Raw genomic sequence first — 17533 nt, 5'->3', positions numbered from 1 at the left:
TAAAAAAATAGATTTTAATTATAATACCTCTCTAACTAAACAAAGTGAACAATGACAGCTGTGACTATAAATTTCTAGTCACATTAAAAGGGCTAGCAACTGAAAATTGGGGAAATATAGTGAAATCTATTCCATGGGTCACAACAAAAAAGAAAAAGAACCTAGTACTAGGAATGGCTCAGGATACAGAGGAAGTGAGGACAGAAATTCAGCCCTGTCTGCAGCTGAGACCAAGTACCAGAGCCATGGTCACAAAGAGCCCACCCTCCGCCTGAGGCCAGCATAGCCGCCTTGCAGAGATGCATGTGGCATGGGGACCATCCTCTGCATGCTCCTGCTGCTGCAGCCTCACAAGAACTAGGAAGGACTGGGACAAAAACTAGGTCATATAAGATACCCTCCTAATAAGAGGTTTCAAGATGGCCACAAATCAAGTGAATCTCAAATGATGCAAATGCCCCGACAAAAATGTGCAGGTTAGCTTCGCTTAGAAGGAACAGACTAGGCCCAGAACCAATCCAGCTCTTCAGAGGTGGCACTGCATACCAGGGAAAAGAGCCATGCACACAGCCCGTCCAACTGTGGACTGCCTGGAAAAGGAAGCGAACAGGTAAGCGTAATAAAGGTAAAAACTTCCAAGAGACAGAGAGCTATTTTGGAAAGAGGTTTCTTTTTCAGAGGTTTCTTGGGGTACAGGAGATGAATACTTGGCTGAAAAGTCTAGAGCCTGGATGAGAGGTAGCCAAACAAAGGGCAGAGGTGACAGGCAGGAAGAACTTCCTAAAAACAGGAGGGTAAGGTGGGATCAGGCAGGCTGTCAGTGGGCCTGAATCTCGAGAACCTCACAGACTACGAGTACCCACTCTTTGTGCTAACCCCTGGAAAAACAAGAAAATTTTAAACCAAGAAATGATATAGTTAGATGTGTGCTGTCAAAAACTCCAACCAGAAGCAATGGGCAAGAAAATGCCAAAGGGAAGAGATAGGGAGAAAATGAACAGAATTCCACTGAGAGATCAGGAAGATGTCAGATGGTAGTTACAGAAGAGCAGAAGAGAAGCAGGAAACGGAAAGGGAGGGTACCACTTGGTCTCTTAACACTGACCATGGACACTGACCACTCCTCTAATGCTGCTAGACACAAACAGTTGTCATCCCTAGCAACTTTTTCTGGTGGGCTGATGGGAAAAAAAATTAACTTAATAAACTTTCTAGATAATACTAAGTTTCTATAATAGAAGCCGGGGTTGGCCAAATAGCTCAGCGGATTCAAGTGCCTACTTAGGCAGATGCAGCAACCAGGGTTTGATCGTTGGCCTGCTATGCCAGCCCTGCCCCCAGGGTGTGCCGAGATGGCGATTGAGATTGGGCTGTGGTGGTACGTGTCTGTAATCCCAGCTCTTAGAGGGCTGAACACAGGCAGATCATTACACGTCCCATCTACGTAGAGAGACCCTGTAGACCTTGTACTAAAAAATACAACAAAACAAAAACAAAATATAACAGAAGTCCTAAAAGGTGTCACTTAAAAGGAACAAGACAAAATCAGAGCCACAGAAGGTCTCCTGAGGTTACAGAGGGCAGGAACACTGAGACTGGAATAACTTGTAAATGCCATTTCATCAGCGAAGGACTCTCATATACACCTGTCTGGCCTATGGAATACAGCAGAAAGAGCACAAAGGTCTGGTCAACTGTAGGGAAAAGGATGCTACCAAGTATGGTGGTGCATACCTGTAATCCAAGCATGATGAGAGGCTGAGGCTGGAGGATCACAAGTTTGAGCCCAGCATGGGCAACTTAACAGTAGCCTGTCTCAAAATTTTAAAGATTAAAAATAAATATTTTTAAAAGATTATGGAAAGACAGTAAGGAAAGATCATGAGCATGAGGGGCTGGCCCTGTTTAAGGTACAGTTATGAGGCAGCAGAGTGATGAGCTCAATATAGGTGAGGTAAAAGGTTCAACCACAAGGAGATACAAACTCAGGCCCCTCTCCCTGAAGATCACCTGGCCAATCACCTTTTCCTGGGCTCTGAGGTCACAGTCTTCAGATAATCCCCAATTACTTGGGGGAAACGTATGTCAAGGGATGCACTTATGAAAGGACACAGGAAACTTTTGGGTTCTGGAGCTGAAAAGATATATTTGGTGCTGTATACTGATGGGGGGGTGTACAAAGAATTGAAGAGAATAAACATCCAGGTATGAGTCCCACCTTATAAATTACTAGCTGTTTGACTTCAGTGCTAGAGACATTCAACTATTTTAGGTTTCAATTTCCTCATCCTCCAAAGAAAGTCCTAAAACCTCTCAACACCAAGACTTTCAATTAGCAGCTTCAGCAGATGCTAATTAGACAAATACTCATTCAGGCACAGAAGAACCTCCTGCTGCAGTGCCTGGCATATAGAGATCCATGACAATGCTTGGCTCATCCCATTCTACTTCCTTCTGCAACATTCACAACAAGGTTAAAAAGCAAAAGCCTTGGGGCCGCTGAGGAGACGGCTCAGTGGAATAAGCACTTCCCTGGCAAGCGCAAGGGCCTGAGTTCAATCCCCGGTTCCGGTAAAAAAAAAAAAGAGAAAAAATGCCTCACTCTTCCAGAACTACTAATATGATAGGCAACTGATATTAGCTCCGTACTTTGTCTTTTAATTCTCAGTTCAAAGCAAATTATGAAAGTCACCATTAATACTACAAGTGAGATTCAACATAATGCCATAAATGTATCACCACTAACAAGTGTGCTGAATAGCATGTTTCCATTTATTCTATTTCACTAGAAATTAAATTCTAAAAGGATGGCAAGATAACTTACATCTACTACATACAGGCTCTGTGCCAAGGACATTACTCCATTTACTCTTCAAACCAATCCTTTAAAGTGGTTCAGTACTGTCCTCACTCTTTCTTCACCAGAACACCAAGGAACAGAGGAGGGGACAAGACAGACTGAAGGACACACAGCCAAAAACTAAAGGCCTCGAGTCCAACAGTCTGGTCTGAAGCCAAAGCCCATGCTTTGCTTCCCCTACTCCCCAAAAACCATAACCTCCAGTCAGTTTCCCAAAATACTGCTGCTTTTCCAGAACTTACATCCTTGTAAAGCATTTCACCTTTTTTTTTTTTTTTTTTTTTGGTCAGAACCGGGGATTGAACTCAGGCTCTTGCGCTTGCCAGGGAAGTGCTTATTTCACTGAACTATCTCCCCAGCCCCAAGCGTTTCACCTTTAAACTATTTCACAGTCACAAACAGGAGGCTTAAACAATGCTATTGTAACATCCCACTATTTACCTGGCTGGTTGCATATGCTAAAGCTGAGAAAGTCTTGATTTCTTAAAAGACAATCTCTGCTCACTGAATCCCCAAAGGATATGTCAATAAAAAAGATACCAGTTAACTTAATTTTCCTATCAGTCACTGCAGATTTCAACTAAAATTTAAAAAAGCAAGTTTCAAGGAAAGAAATAATCGGAGGGTGAGAGAGCAAACTTTTGGTTACCCTTACTAGCAATTTACAAACATGGTTCTCCTAACCATCCCTTCAAGTGCTGACTTCAGTCCTTTTAGGACCAAATTTTCTATTTTATTAACTGGGGCTACAAGAGGTTACACAAAAGCAAATAATCATTAAGTGCAAACCTCTTAAAAGCCCATACATACAACTTTCCATTGTGCCCATTTTTACTGTTTTTTCATCCCAACTCCATTCCTTTGAGTTAAAAGCCAATGTATTTGTCAAGAAATTTTGAGAGAAATTATTTTCCAACAGCACAACAGGGTGACATGACTGAGTGTGACTATACAGTTATAAGGCTCACTGCAAATATTTTGAAAAATCTGTATTACTACTAGGTGGAATTTAAAAATATCTGATTTGCACAACTTCCTACCATTTTTTGTTGTTGTTTCTGCACAACTTCAGGGTTAGGGGAAAGTGGTACAAATTACCTCACAGAAAGCCACCAAGTAACATTATCTGTTAAGGTTAAAACTTTAACTACCTTCGTGAGGTATGCTGTTGGGGTCTCATTACAGCAGGTAATCTCACATTCCACCATGCATAACACACTAAGTACCAGCATCTCCCAATTACACTGCAACATAACTCTCAAAGGATAACAGAAAAGTCTACACCGCTTCTGCACCCACTGCTGAAACACAACCACCTCTAATGGAACATGGCAGCTTTCTAAACTAAATATTCACACAACAGGACAGGGCTGCTAAGCTCCAGTCTTATCTCATACTGAAGAGCAGATGCTAATTAAAAAGCCACACTGACTGGAGAAATGACCAACCAGACAACTTGAGACACCATCTAGTTTTGTTTTCGTATTTCCAAATATGTCTGGCTGCTCAAACTTATAGAGCCACACAACTCAAAGTTCCAGCAGGATTCACATGCCTTTGTGAGTGACATCCCTCATGCAGAGTGGTAAATGTGCCTCTTCAAGTGTCCTGTCCCACCACACTTCCTCAAACCTCAACACAAAAAACAAGTGAGGACCCACAGGCTAGTTGGTGCCACCTTAAATTAAGATCACCCCAGTCCCCTGACTGGTTCCTCCTACACCTCACCTCTAATGCCCTTGTGTAAACAATGTTCTCATAGCCATCAATGTCATAACTTCCAGAGCTGAGGTCCTCTCTACACTATCAAGAGGTAGATATCACTAAGAAAGAGCTCTCATTTCATCTCATCTGATCCCATCTCATCTCATCAGCAGGTAGAGAATTTGACCAACAAAGCACAGGTGAAGGGCATGAGTCATCTTCCCCATCTCTAAAGGAGGTCCTGCCAGGAGCCCAGCAGCCTCACAGGCACCCCTGTGGCCAGCCAGATGCTCCTTTGGTGCGGCAGAGGAAGCCACCAAGTTTCATTACTAAGGACTTGCACCCGCTGTTTCCCACCTTTGCCGAGTCTGGGGTGCCTAGCAGGTTCGGAGGAGAGCCTTTTTCTTAAGCTGTCATGACAGCAGAAGGTATCCAGCGTACAGTCCTTATCATAATCATTTGGCTGTTTTTACTTCAGCTACCAAACCTGCATTTGATACAGGCTGTCATAAACAACAACAAAAACCCATCATCAGAATAGTAATGGCTTTGAAATATCTTGCCTAAGCCAACTTTTAGTCACATCCTTCTTTACTTCAGAAGTGCCAATCCCTTCAAATATTGGCAGTTGTTTATTCAGATTTTCTGATACATGAAATTTGCTGACTTTTCCCCCTTGAGCTGATACAGTTTTATGAAAACTGTGAGGTTCCCCCCCCCTTTTTTTGGCTAGAAATGAAACTTCTCTGCCTGTGTAAAATACAAGGGCATTTAAAAAAATCACCATATGTTTTAGATCAGAAGGTAAAAACAGTACAGCAGCAATGTAAAACTTTACAGCTCCTGAAAGCTGAAAAAGGATGCAATGAAACATAGTTCAAACCCTCCAGAGCCCTTCTCCCCTTGACAATGGACCCACTCACGTAAAGAACTGTGTCACCAAGCATATCTTTTTAAAAGTTAACCTACATAGGTACTGCAATGAAATGTTTAGCCTCAAATGTTATTTTAAACCTAATTATTCCACAGCCATTTTGGAAGGAAGGAAGGAAGGAAGGAAGGAAGGAAGGAAGGAAGGAAGGAAGGAAGGAAGGGAGAGAGAGAAACTTGCCTAAAATTCCCAATCACACATCAGTGTGTATTAGCAAATGTGTAATGTCAGGCTGCTTTGCACACCCATGTGCTCACCACCTCCCCCCTTCCAATATCGCACACCACACAAGTATAATAAACCATGTTAATATTTCATACCACTGTGAAATATGCTGGAGTATCAATTCAACATCTGCTGTCTTTAGGGCCTAGGAGTCCCGCAGAGACACTTTCAATTTGTAATTGAGTTCTATGCTGAATTAATCAGCAGTTTATCTTTTTTACTAAAATAACGTCTTCACCACTAACCCAGATTTACATTAACAATTTATGCCAAATTACCTGCCAAGCCAAAACTTATAAGATTCTAGGCTACCATCTAGTAATACTCAGCTCTATATTTCATTTCTTTTATTTCTCTAACCCATATTCAAGAGTAGAAATCCATTGTTCAAGAGCTTATAAGCCTCTACCCTAGATGATGACCTCTTGGATGCATTACACAGCCTCACTCTGACAGTGGAATTCAAGAGGGGGCTTTCCCTTCTTCCCCTGAAAGCCATTGTTCAGTAAGTGGTTATGATGCAAAATTGTTATAAAATAGATTTCTAAAATGGAATGAAATCAGTGAATCATAAAAGAGCTTCTTTCATTTCTTTCTCCAGCAAGTTATGATATTCCAAATCTTGGTTTGGCTGGAGGGGGGGGGGCATTTTTTAGTGACTCAAATTTGTAATTGAGATTCTTAGCAAATTCTTAACAGAAGGGTAAAGAAATGCATTTTTTTTCCTATCATGATGCAGACTATTTTACCAATATACTCCCTTTAATTCCACCTGTACACTTAGAAGTCACCAGCCATTTATTCCATTCCATGTTATCCCTGAATCTACCTCTTACCTCTCTCTTGTTACATAGTCCCTGGCCACAAAGAAGTTACATTCTGAAGCTTGCTGGTTTTTTTTGCCACAGGTGCAGCAGGCAACATACACTTTGTGAAATATTTCTCCTATATGGTATATTTTCCCCTACATTTCACAGTTACAGGAAATACGTAAAGCAAAAATATTTCAAATGAAACACCTGCTCCAAACAAATGTACCATAAATAATTACCTATCTACTACAGAGCAACACAATCCCCCCCTTTTTTACATCTACTCTGCTAATGCACAGTCCAACACCATTCAGGGTGGCTTCTTCCAGTACCAGCACTAGAGACAGCACCCAACTTGAGCACTGCGTTCAGCTGGCACCCAGCAAGTGTCTGCTGATGGATTACCAACTGGTTATGTGAAAATACGAAACTCAGTGTTTATGCAGCAGAGGAGAAGACATGAGAAGTTTTAGCACAGAAATGTTTTTGGCAGGGAAAAAAAAAAAAAACCAACAAATAACTTTGGCAGTACATCATTTGTAAATATATCCTTTTATTATTCCCCAATATAACAGAAATTAATACTATCAAAATTTATACAGGGTCACTTTTCCAAGAATCGCAGGTTCTTAAATGTAGGCCTGGCCCAAAAGAATCTATTCCCATCTCATGAAGACTTTAGTAAACTAAACTTTCCTTCTCACCCTCTTCCCACCCAACTCCCCTTTACTCCTAAAGCTAAGCAGATAGACTAAGACTACTTCCCAAAATCTGTTTCAACCCTTCCCTGAACTACATCACTTTCAATTTCAATTTCTGTCAAAGGCAGAATAGCAAGGGTAGAAATAAAACCCACCACCACTGACTTGGCGAGAGGTATGGTACGAAGATTTAAGTGATCACTTCAAAGTCAAGGAAGACTAACAAATCCCAGAGATCAAAAGGACAGAAGAAATTACTTCTGAAATCTAAATGCTGTGTAGTAGGAACAAAGTCCTACTTTGAATGATCTGGCCAAAGACTAGTAAGCTCAACTCATGAAGTCTATTTCTGCCTCTCCAAAGTTGACTGCCAGGGGTTACCATTCAAGGAGAAAGACTCATGTTTTGAAACAGCAACAACTAAAGACAGCTGATGGGAGGTGTCACCATCAAAAGTGTTTCTCATTATCTATTCTGAAACTTTAACAGGGAATTCCCCAAATTTCCCCTTGAACCATAAAAGCCAACTTCAATATCCATTCACTATTAAAATTAATAAGCAGTTAATGCCATTGAAGATTTATCACTAAAAATAATTCCACACAGGGATTGTGTATCTTAGGGTTTTAAAAAGAAATTATTGAGGAAAACATACTTTCTACTCCAACTATAAAAACACAACTTACTACATCTAATCCTTCAGGTCCTAAGGAAAACCAATAAGCCGGAATTATGACCAAACAAAAAAAAAAAAGACAGAAACAGCCTCAGGAAAGCATCCAAAAAGAACCAATATTTACACAAAGGCACAATCAACCAAAATTACTGCCCAAATCAGTGTAAAAAGCAGGTCAAATGTTTTAACTGCTCCATCTAAATACTTCCACAACCTCTTTACTTCTTAAACAATAAAGGACCCACCAAATCCACAATGAGGCACCAGCTCACACCCACCAGAATAAACATTACCAAAATGAAGATGAATCCTGGTGAAGATATGCAGAAATTGGAACCTCCATACACTAGCAGTGGAGTAGACAATGGGGAAAGATCGTAGAGTTCCACAAAAGGTTAAACAATGAATTACCATACGACTAGAAAACCCCACACCTAGGTGCACACCCAAGAGAATTCACAACGTATGTCCAACACAAAAACTGGTACCTGAATTTTTGTAGCAGTACTAAGAATAGAGCTAGAAGTGAAACAATCCAAGTATCAATCAACTAAAGGATGGAGACATAAAGTGTGGCTATGTCTATACAATAAAACACTACTCAACCTTGTAAAAGAAATGAAGTACCGATACACACTACAGCTTGAATATTAAAAAAAAAAAAATGATACTGAGGGGTCAGCAAGATAGCTGTGCGGACGAAAGCACCTGCTTAGGCAAGCACAGGGACAGAGGTTTAATCCCCTGGAACCACATGTCACACCAGCCCCGCCCCCAGGGACGGCTGAGCCAGCCAGAGTCTGAGCGAGTCTGGGCATAGAATCATACACCTATAATCCCAGCTCTGGGGAGGCTGAAAGCAGGAGGATTACCACAAGTTTGAGCTGCATAGTGAGACCCTGTAACAACCACACACATTAGAAAGAAAAGAGTAACTGAAAGCAGTCAGTTACAAAAGATAGAAGTCACAGTGTATATAATGACATTTACATAAAATGGCCAGACCAGGCAAGTCTATTGAAAAAAACAGATTAGAAACAACCCGCTCAGGCCCCCCTCCTGTCCCTCTCTCAGACAGGAGCTTTCTTTCCCTCAATAAATATATTCTGCTCATAAAAAATAAAATAAAATAAAAAATAAAAAAATAGATTAGTTATTACTTAAGGGTAGGCAGGGTAGAGATAGAATGACTGCTAATGGTTTTCTTTTTTTTAGAGGAGATAAAAATGTCCTAAAATTAACTGTGGTAATAGTCATACAACTTCATGAGTACTAAAAATCACTGACTTCACCATTTTAAAATATAGGTGAACTGTATCAATGTGAATTATACATCAAGCTGTTACTAAGTAATAATAAGGCATCAACATTTCCGTTATTCCACTTTGGAGATAAGAAAACTGGAGTGTAGGAAAGTCTTACCACTTGTCCGAGGTCACACAGCTAGGCAGTGATAGAGATTATAATACACAAAACTATCAGCATAAGTCCTCGAAAGCATTCAATATAAAAGAATTTTGTTTCTAATTCCATGTTTTTTCCTCCAGACATACAAGACACACAAATAGATATAACCACAAGAGAAACATAACCTTAAAATCTGGAAAAGTAAGTAAAGTTCAGCTCATTAAGCTGACACCTATTAAAGGGCTATAAGAAAATGTCTTAAACACCATCAACAGAAATAGGAAAATCATCACTTATAATAGCTGTCAAAGGTCAGATTTTTTAAAAATTTAACATTTACTTAAAACTCTCTGTTTGATGCCAACAGGGTTCAAGTTGCACAGGAAGGTGCTTCGGCTAAACACTGATAGTATTCCTTGATCTCCATTGTCTGCTGCGTGGATTCCGCCAGGAAACCTCCCAGCAAGTGGTCACCTTCCCATGGAGTCATTAAACCTCTGAATGTCAGCTGGTGGGATTAGCCAGCAGCTTCCACACCTGAGCCCCCATGGCAGGGACAGAGGCATGTGGATCAAGATCACTAATGAATACAGAATTCATATGCCGCTTGTCAGGGCTCCTGAGCTCCAAGTCCACAGACGCAACCTAAACAAGACGGAGGACAGAACAATTGTTGACGAAGATTAAAAAGTTTTGGCAGTTGGTGAAAAAAAAGCACCTCATTATTCAAATATGATAGTCTTCCTTGTTTTTTTTATTTTTGTTCAAGTTATTCATGATTTGCCTCAAACAGACAAATGCCATTCACTAGTATTTAAAGAGTTCTTGGTCTCATTACTAAATTTGTGGAGAGCTATGCCATCTGTATGTCAGCTACATAGGAAAAACAGTTCTCTTGTACACAGTATTTGGAAACTTGGGGTGGGGCAAGCACAAGATATTTGAGGTAGAGGATAGTTAAAGAACAAAAAATTAAAATTCGAGAAGAAAAAAGGCTCTTTAGCCAAATAACCTACTTATGCTTGCCAATCTCACTCTCGAGCTCCATCTCTCACTCCCTGCTCTCATTCTCGCTCCCTTCCTTGCATCCTTGTTTCGGAGTCCTGCAATCAAAGTTTATCAAAGAGGTAAGTTTGTGCACCTCCTCTGATACTTATCTGACTTTCTGCCAGCTCCACAAGACCTCACCAAAGAAAAGGAACAGTTCAAAAAGCCACACCACTACTGAACCAGAGTAAGATGTCTGCCCACGCTGCTGTGAAAGAATGATGGGCCTACCAAAGAGGGAGCATAGCACAGCTGAGTTGAATAGTAGGGTACAGAGCATAGCACAATGAGTTTTATCAGAGAGCTCTAAAGTCAAGCTGACCAACATTCAAGTCTTGACTATCACTGATGAGCTGTGATCTCAAGCACATTATGTGACTTCACTACACCCCAGTTTTCTTTTCCACAAAATGAGATAATGACATAATGACATCACAGGATTGCTGAACAATAAAGATAAAGCAGAAAAAGCTGTTAAAACAGAGCCTGGCAGAAGCAGGCATCTGCTACCAAGATCACAGTGCTTTCAATCCCCCTCCCCACAGTAAAAAGGCAAAAGCTTTCAAAGCCTGTGTTTTGTGTTAAACATGGTTTGTCCACAGACATCATGTCCACTACATGGGTCTGCCTTCAACATTAAACTTTCAGGTGGGAAAGAAGGTTCCTATTAATCTGTGCTACAAATCACCGTAACTGATGCCAGCACAAAAAAATCACAATAGTCATTGCTATGTGATATCTGTACCCTACTATTTAATAACTAGAAAATAAAAGCAGCTCCCATATTTTAGAGCCAATTTTGAATGTGTCACCATCCAAGGTGTTTCACAAACCATCATCTAATCCTCAAGAAACCTGCAGGTAGCCAGGTCTCTGAATCCCTGGCTCACAGGCAAGGATCCCCAACTTGTGCAGTCACACTGTGAGTTCACTGCACACAGACTGGAGGCCTAGTCCTCCAGTGCCTGTGCCCTGTGCTATTTCCTACTAACCATACCAAACTCGGGCTCTGTTTTCCTCTGTGACCATCCTATGTGCCAAAATGAACAGACTTTTCTTAATCAAAATAATTCAGATCTCTCACACTTCATCCATCTACAAAGCACAAATGAATCTTCAATTTTGGAGCAATTTTCTCTTACTAGATTTAAAAGTTACTTCTAAGGTTTACTTGTCAGAACACCATAGCAGTATCAAGGCTTTCATTATTTAAAGTAGATCTATAGCTGCCTGCAATGACAGATTGTTTCTTCAGTAGCTAGGTGTCTGGCATCAAGTTTGTGAAGTAACTACAAGCCTTTAGGGCAATAGCTGCTCACATCTTTAGCAATCTACAAGGGCTTCTCTAGAGGCCAGCACTGGCCAAGTGATAAAGTATTATTCCATAGATCAGTTGGCTGAAGTGCCACTTGTATACGTCACCATCTATCTTTACAGCTCCTCTCTGAAGGGTATAAGGTAAGAGCTCATCCCCCGGTACTGAAACCAGAGAAGGGCCCATCACAGTTGGCACTGACAAAGCATGTGTTACTTGAAACTGAAGACACACTAAGACTGGGAAAAAAGATCCCGCTGGTGTTAGCATGCCTCAGGCAGTGGTAGAAGCTTCAGCAAGTCATCTTCAAAAGGCAGAGAGCCAGAGCTCTAGAAACCTGCAAAAATTGGCTAAGCCTGCAGTCTTCATTTCTTTAAGTTGAGCGTCTTCAAAGTCTAGAATTCTAACTGTAGGGCACAGCAGCTGCCACTGCAGATCTGATCCTCTCAGCTTTTGGCAGCTCTCAACTTGAGATTCTAGCAAAAGAATTTTTCAAGTTGCTATTATTGCCTGTCATGGATTTATAAATATTGTGCACTATCTGCTGTGGCACGGCTCTCATGGGACGCCAGAGCGCGCCAAATGCGTAACAGAATGAAAAACAGTTTCTAGTCTTCAAATAAATGCTAATTTTTTTTAACTGTGCTCACTCGATGTGTTTGGTGACCAACTTCAATAGTACAGAATATGTATCAGAGAGGGGGGAAAAACTGATTGTCTTTTCCAGCAGCATTCAGCTGCTACTTTCATTAAGCTTGTTTAATTAGATTCCAGATGCTAATTTGCAAGTCGATACCAGAGGGTGCAGGACAGTTTGCCTTTGAATCATCTCCCTGTGATGTGAGGGTCCTGCCGCACACCACTACCCTTCGGCAGCCTTTGCACGATATTCTGACAATTAGTGCAAAGAAGGAATGGTATTGATCTTGACAGACTAAATATTAATCTTCTACCCATTTTAATGAATTGTGGTCTTCAAGAGTTTAAATTTCTTACTGGGCCAAATGAACATTGCCCCTTACAAAGAAAGAGAATTGAAGGAAAACTAAGTTATTCAATTCATGTCCTTAATTTCCTCCACCTAAAATAAAATCTGTACTTTATTTTTATTTTTTTTAATTTTATTTGTGTGTGCGTGCGTGCGTGTGTGTGTGTATGTGTGTGTGTGTCCAGCTCAGCCCACCAGGGGGTGGGGCTGGCTGGCATGTGGTGCTGGGGGATTGAACCACAGTCCCTGTGCTTTGCTAAGCTTGTTCTAAGTAGGTGCGTTAGACCACTGAGCCATCTCACCAGCCCCCAAAATCTGTACTTTATTTCAATAATTTTAAAGATATAAACTTCTAAATACCACATTTCCAGGGACAATGGTCAAATTCCTTATACCTAACTGGAAAGTAGACCAAAAAGGCTCACTGTGGAGTTACCATCAGTGTTCCCATCCAGTTAGCTTATAGGTAACAATCATTATCAGTTTAATTCTTTTATCAGCCTTAATAATGGAAGGAGAAAACTCAATTGCAGTGACTTTATGCAATTCTTCATCATACACACAAAAACCCTCAAATAAACTAACCTTTTGTCTTCACATCAACCCATACAATCAAAATCCAGTTATATACAATCAAAATCCACTGGTATAAATATCTGGATAAAGATGTATCTTGATAAAAATACAGCATGAAACCTACCACCAGTAAGAAATACAAGGTTTTACGCTTCCATTGCTATCACAGTGGTCTAAAGTGAAGACACTAAACTGTTTCAAGGACGGCTGATTTGAGAACTACAAAACGTTATCCATCCATCAACAAGTATTAGCTGAATCCTTTCCATGTACCAATTTCCATGCTAGGTGTAAGCTAACAATGGAAAAGCATAGTTCCTGCCCTCAAACTTCTAGGACAAACTAACAGCAAGTGAAGAAAACAGAAAATTATAAGGTTATCAGAATTTCTCAAGTGCCTTAAGTTCACTAGTTAGCCAACAATGTGCTGGAAGCTGAACCTACTGCTTTCACTTAAGGCAATTCACTGCCTCAGTCCAAGCAGCAGAGGTCCATCTTAGGCCCATCTTAAGAATCCCAGCTAGGCCACACTGGGCTGCTTTTCTACCCTTCTTCTCAAAGAGCATTTACTCTGTCCCAACTTCCTTCCCCTGTGTACTTCCTGGGACACCTGCTTTCTGACTCAGCCTCAATGCTATACATTGTTGGAAAAGTGTCCTAGCTATCCTCCTGTTATCTCAAAAACAGGTTCATTACTTTCCACATGGGAAAGGGAGAAAGTCTCCTCTTTCCCAGGTAGTTTTCCATGACTCAGACTTTGCTTTAGCTCAGGCTTATCCTGACTCAATCAACAAGCACATACTGAAACATGAAAACAGAAAGTACAGACTGTTTCACGGCCACTGACCTGAAGGCACTCCATCACACACTGGCACGTAGAGGAGACATCTGTGAAAAGAGCCATCAAACAATGGGACAGGTATGTCTGGTGGGGCACAGGAGCACAAATGAATGAGGAAACCACCAAAGGCTCTGCTGCCAGACATCAGTGAAGAGGAGGAGTTGACAGCAAGCAGGTATACACTTTTTTCAAGGACAGTGAACAGACAGGAATGACTGAAGTGGACCTAATATTCCCCAAGGTTTAATATTCATCCCCCCTGGGCTTACACATGATGGGAGATACCTGAACACATTCTTAGTTCTATTAATAGTACACACCCATTGTGTCTTGGAGAAAACTACAGCCACCACCATCATACCCAGGATTTCACAGAAGCAAACTGTACTCTAAAAAGATACTTAAATTAAGATGTGAAGTGGCTGAGGGAAAGAGCAGGAAAGGACTGGGAAAAGGCAACTGGAGGTAAAGAAAATGCTATCTTGATTTGAATGACAGTTAATCTGTGATTACAAATGCTAAAACCCATGAAGAGTACACTTACAATCCATGCATTGTATGACACAAATTATACCTCAATTTACTAAAAAGTTAAAGAATGTTTTCAAGAAAAGTAACAGTACAGGGGGCACATGGATATGGCAGAGAAAAATGAACTATGCAAATGATAAGTTTAAGAACCAATCCTAGACTAGCACTACCCAATACATTTTCCAGTAGCCAAATTACCATTTCAATGTGATCAATATATATTCATTCATTCATTCATTTTAAAGTGCTGAGATCAAATCCAGGACCTCACGCATGCTGTGTAGCAGTCCATTATTGGGCTATACCCTAAGCCCAATATAAAACTACTAACATATTAAAATTTTTTCAATTAATTCTTTGAAATCTGGCATACATTTTCTACCCACCACCTTTTTTTGTGGGACTAGCCACATTTCAAGCATTCGATAGCCCCACGTGGGTAGTGGCTACCACACTAAACAGGAGAGTTATAGATAATGAGGAAACACTATTTTTAAGCAGAGAGGGACCTTCACTCCATAAACACCACAGTTACTTTTGATACATTAACCTTCTAGTCCAAGCCCAACAATATCCACAGCACACATGCAGATTTAGGGAGAAAAAAAAAAAGACTGGCATCATCTAATGTATTCGTTTTAACAATAAACCTAGAGTCTGTTTCATCAGTTTGACTCTAAAAACTATTTGGCAAACAACTTATAATCATGATAACCTGAAAGTGGCCCCTGGAAATTAACTGTGGACAAGCCACTGTCCCAGCACACCACAGGGGATGTGAAAGGCTGTTCTGGGTTTCTGTCTCAGACGTTCCCAGTCCTTTCCCAAACTGAAGGGGGAAAACAGTGATTTTAATCATCTCACCCTGCAGGCTCTATTTAGTCAACGGGTGAAAAAATGATGGCAGTTTCTTGCCACAGAAAAGAAAATTACTCCCCCCACCCGAAAGAAAAAAGAAAACAATTGAGACCAAGATATCTATGTTTCCATGAATTCTATGCAAATACGCAGCTAGAAAAGACACCATAGCCTACATCTCTTTCACAACAAAGAAGGCACTGACACTGTCTCCCAACTTTGCTAGGCAATCTCAGCCTTCCACTGCAGTGTCACTGCCGTCACCAAAAGCAAACAGCAGGGCCAGCTGGTTGCTTGTTCTTCCTAAACCTTTTAAATTTGTGGTACTTCTTACCACGAATTTAGATTCTTCAAATACTGTCGACTGACAGTGTGATAGATACTTCTATCAGTCTGGCTGCATTATTTGATGCTTGTTTACTTTAAAACTCGGAACCACTAGAGCAGATACTACTTTTTAATACTGATTTTCACTGATAATGTATCAAGTTTCAAAGCTTAACAAAAACCTGAAATGGTAAATTTACACATAATCAATCTGAAATGGGTATTGATTCAACCTATTTCAGAGTCTCATAGGTAATACAGAATATTAAGTGAAATTAATTAATCTAAGAAACACTTTCCACAGACTGATAGAAGTTTTACTGATGTGGACATTTTTCTTTCCTCTTCCATATCACATCAATACTGAATTCATAGCCTTTGAATCATTCTAAACCCAAAGTCTTAACTAATGTAAAATTACGTGTTAAATCACTATTAATATGCCTCATACATTCAACTTTTTCTGCACTTCTCATTTTTCTTTAACATATGGAGGCCTCAATCAATTGGAAATAGACAAAGCTTCCAAGAGAATTTGAAAAGATTAATGTGGCTTAAAAATGGGCTTGACATTAAAAATCCTCTGGTTAGAAAACTAAGGAAGTTTTTTCTTTTGTTTTTCTCTGTAAGTGACCTAGTATATATTATTTTTCTCTATGGATTTAAGAACCCTAAATAATGCTGATACGGGAATAAATTTTCCCACTGAGAAAGGCAAACAGAATCTTATTTCATTTGTAGTTTTATTTTTGGCCCTGTTTACTATTCTTAATTAAAGCAAGGCTATCACTTTTAGAAAATATCTACCTAAATTCTACACATTTTAATTCACAGATGTCTAAGGGAGAGAAGAATGTTCATCTGCTGATCAAGTCCCTACCTGTGCTGCTCTAATGAAGGGCACAGGGTTACTAGCTCAACACCCCTGTGCTAGCATCCACAGCCCATGTTCTCCAGCCTTCAGAACTCTTGGCCCAACCTCAAGGGTAGAGTTAGCTTCCAAGCTCCTACGATAGTGCTCCACTGACAAGGAGGTGGTAAAAGAACAAAATGCCTTTAATATGTGATCTTCCCCAGAGAAGATGAGACATAAAGCACAGCAATGTCTAAAGTAATAACTAGCAAGATCTTCTGGTTCCTAAACAAAATACTGCAAAATTAGAAATGATAGAAACCTACATATTAAGAATAAAGTAAACCATTTATACTCAGCATACTAATAATTAAAAAGAAATTATACTTTGTCAAAAAAATAGCCATCAAAACACCAAAAGCACATGATGAAGGCTGCCTCTATGATTTAAGTGATCATGTGTACTGGTTTGGTCGTACAGAGAAAGTACAGTAAAGAATAATGTGAGCACTGAAGCATATTGAGCACTCCTCAAAAAGTAGCAATGAAAGGTCTGTGGGTCTGTTAATGGAGGCTGTTTCTCCGGCAGCAGAAGGTTGCTCAATTGGAGGAAGGAGAGAATAGCCATCATTAAAACAGACTTAGAATGTTATTCACAAAATACCACCTTTCCCAACCATCAAATAAAATACAGTAAAAGAATCTCATAAATATATTTGGGACACTAGTCCATCACCTTGAGAAAATGGCAGGCACACATGACCTTGTCCCCAAATTCTACAAGATGCTAACCAAGCCAGGCATGGTGGAGCAAGCCTGTAAGCTCAGCACTGGGGAGGCTGCGGCAGAAAGATCACTGGAAGCTCAAGACTATCCTGGGC

At 40.3% G+C, this 17533-nt stretch overlaps 1 protein-coding gene across 1 annotated transcript in view; it reads right to left on the bottom strand.

Annotated features, from left to right (window-relative positions):
• Positions 1-17533, bottom strand: part of Psmb7 (proteasome subunit beta 7) — a 66010-nt gene that overhangs the window by 13716 nt on the left and 34761 nt on the right. The window lies entirely within an intron of this gene.

This window comes from Octodon degus, unplaced genomic scaffold (assembly GCF_000260255.1).
Source record: "Octodon degus isolate 3935 unplaced genomic scaffold, OctDeg1.0 scaffold00138, whole genome shotgun sequence".
Taxonomy (NCBI): Eukaryota; Metazoa; Chordata; class Mammalia; order Rodentia; family Octodontidae; genus Octodon; species Octodon degus.
Note: the sequence above shows the minus strand (reverse complement) of the source record. Positions and strands in the feature narration are given on the sequence as shown.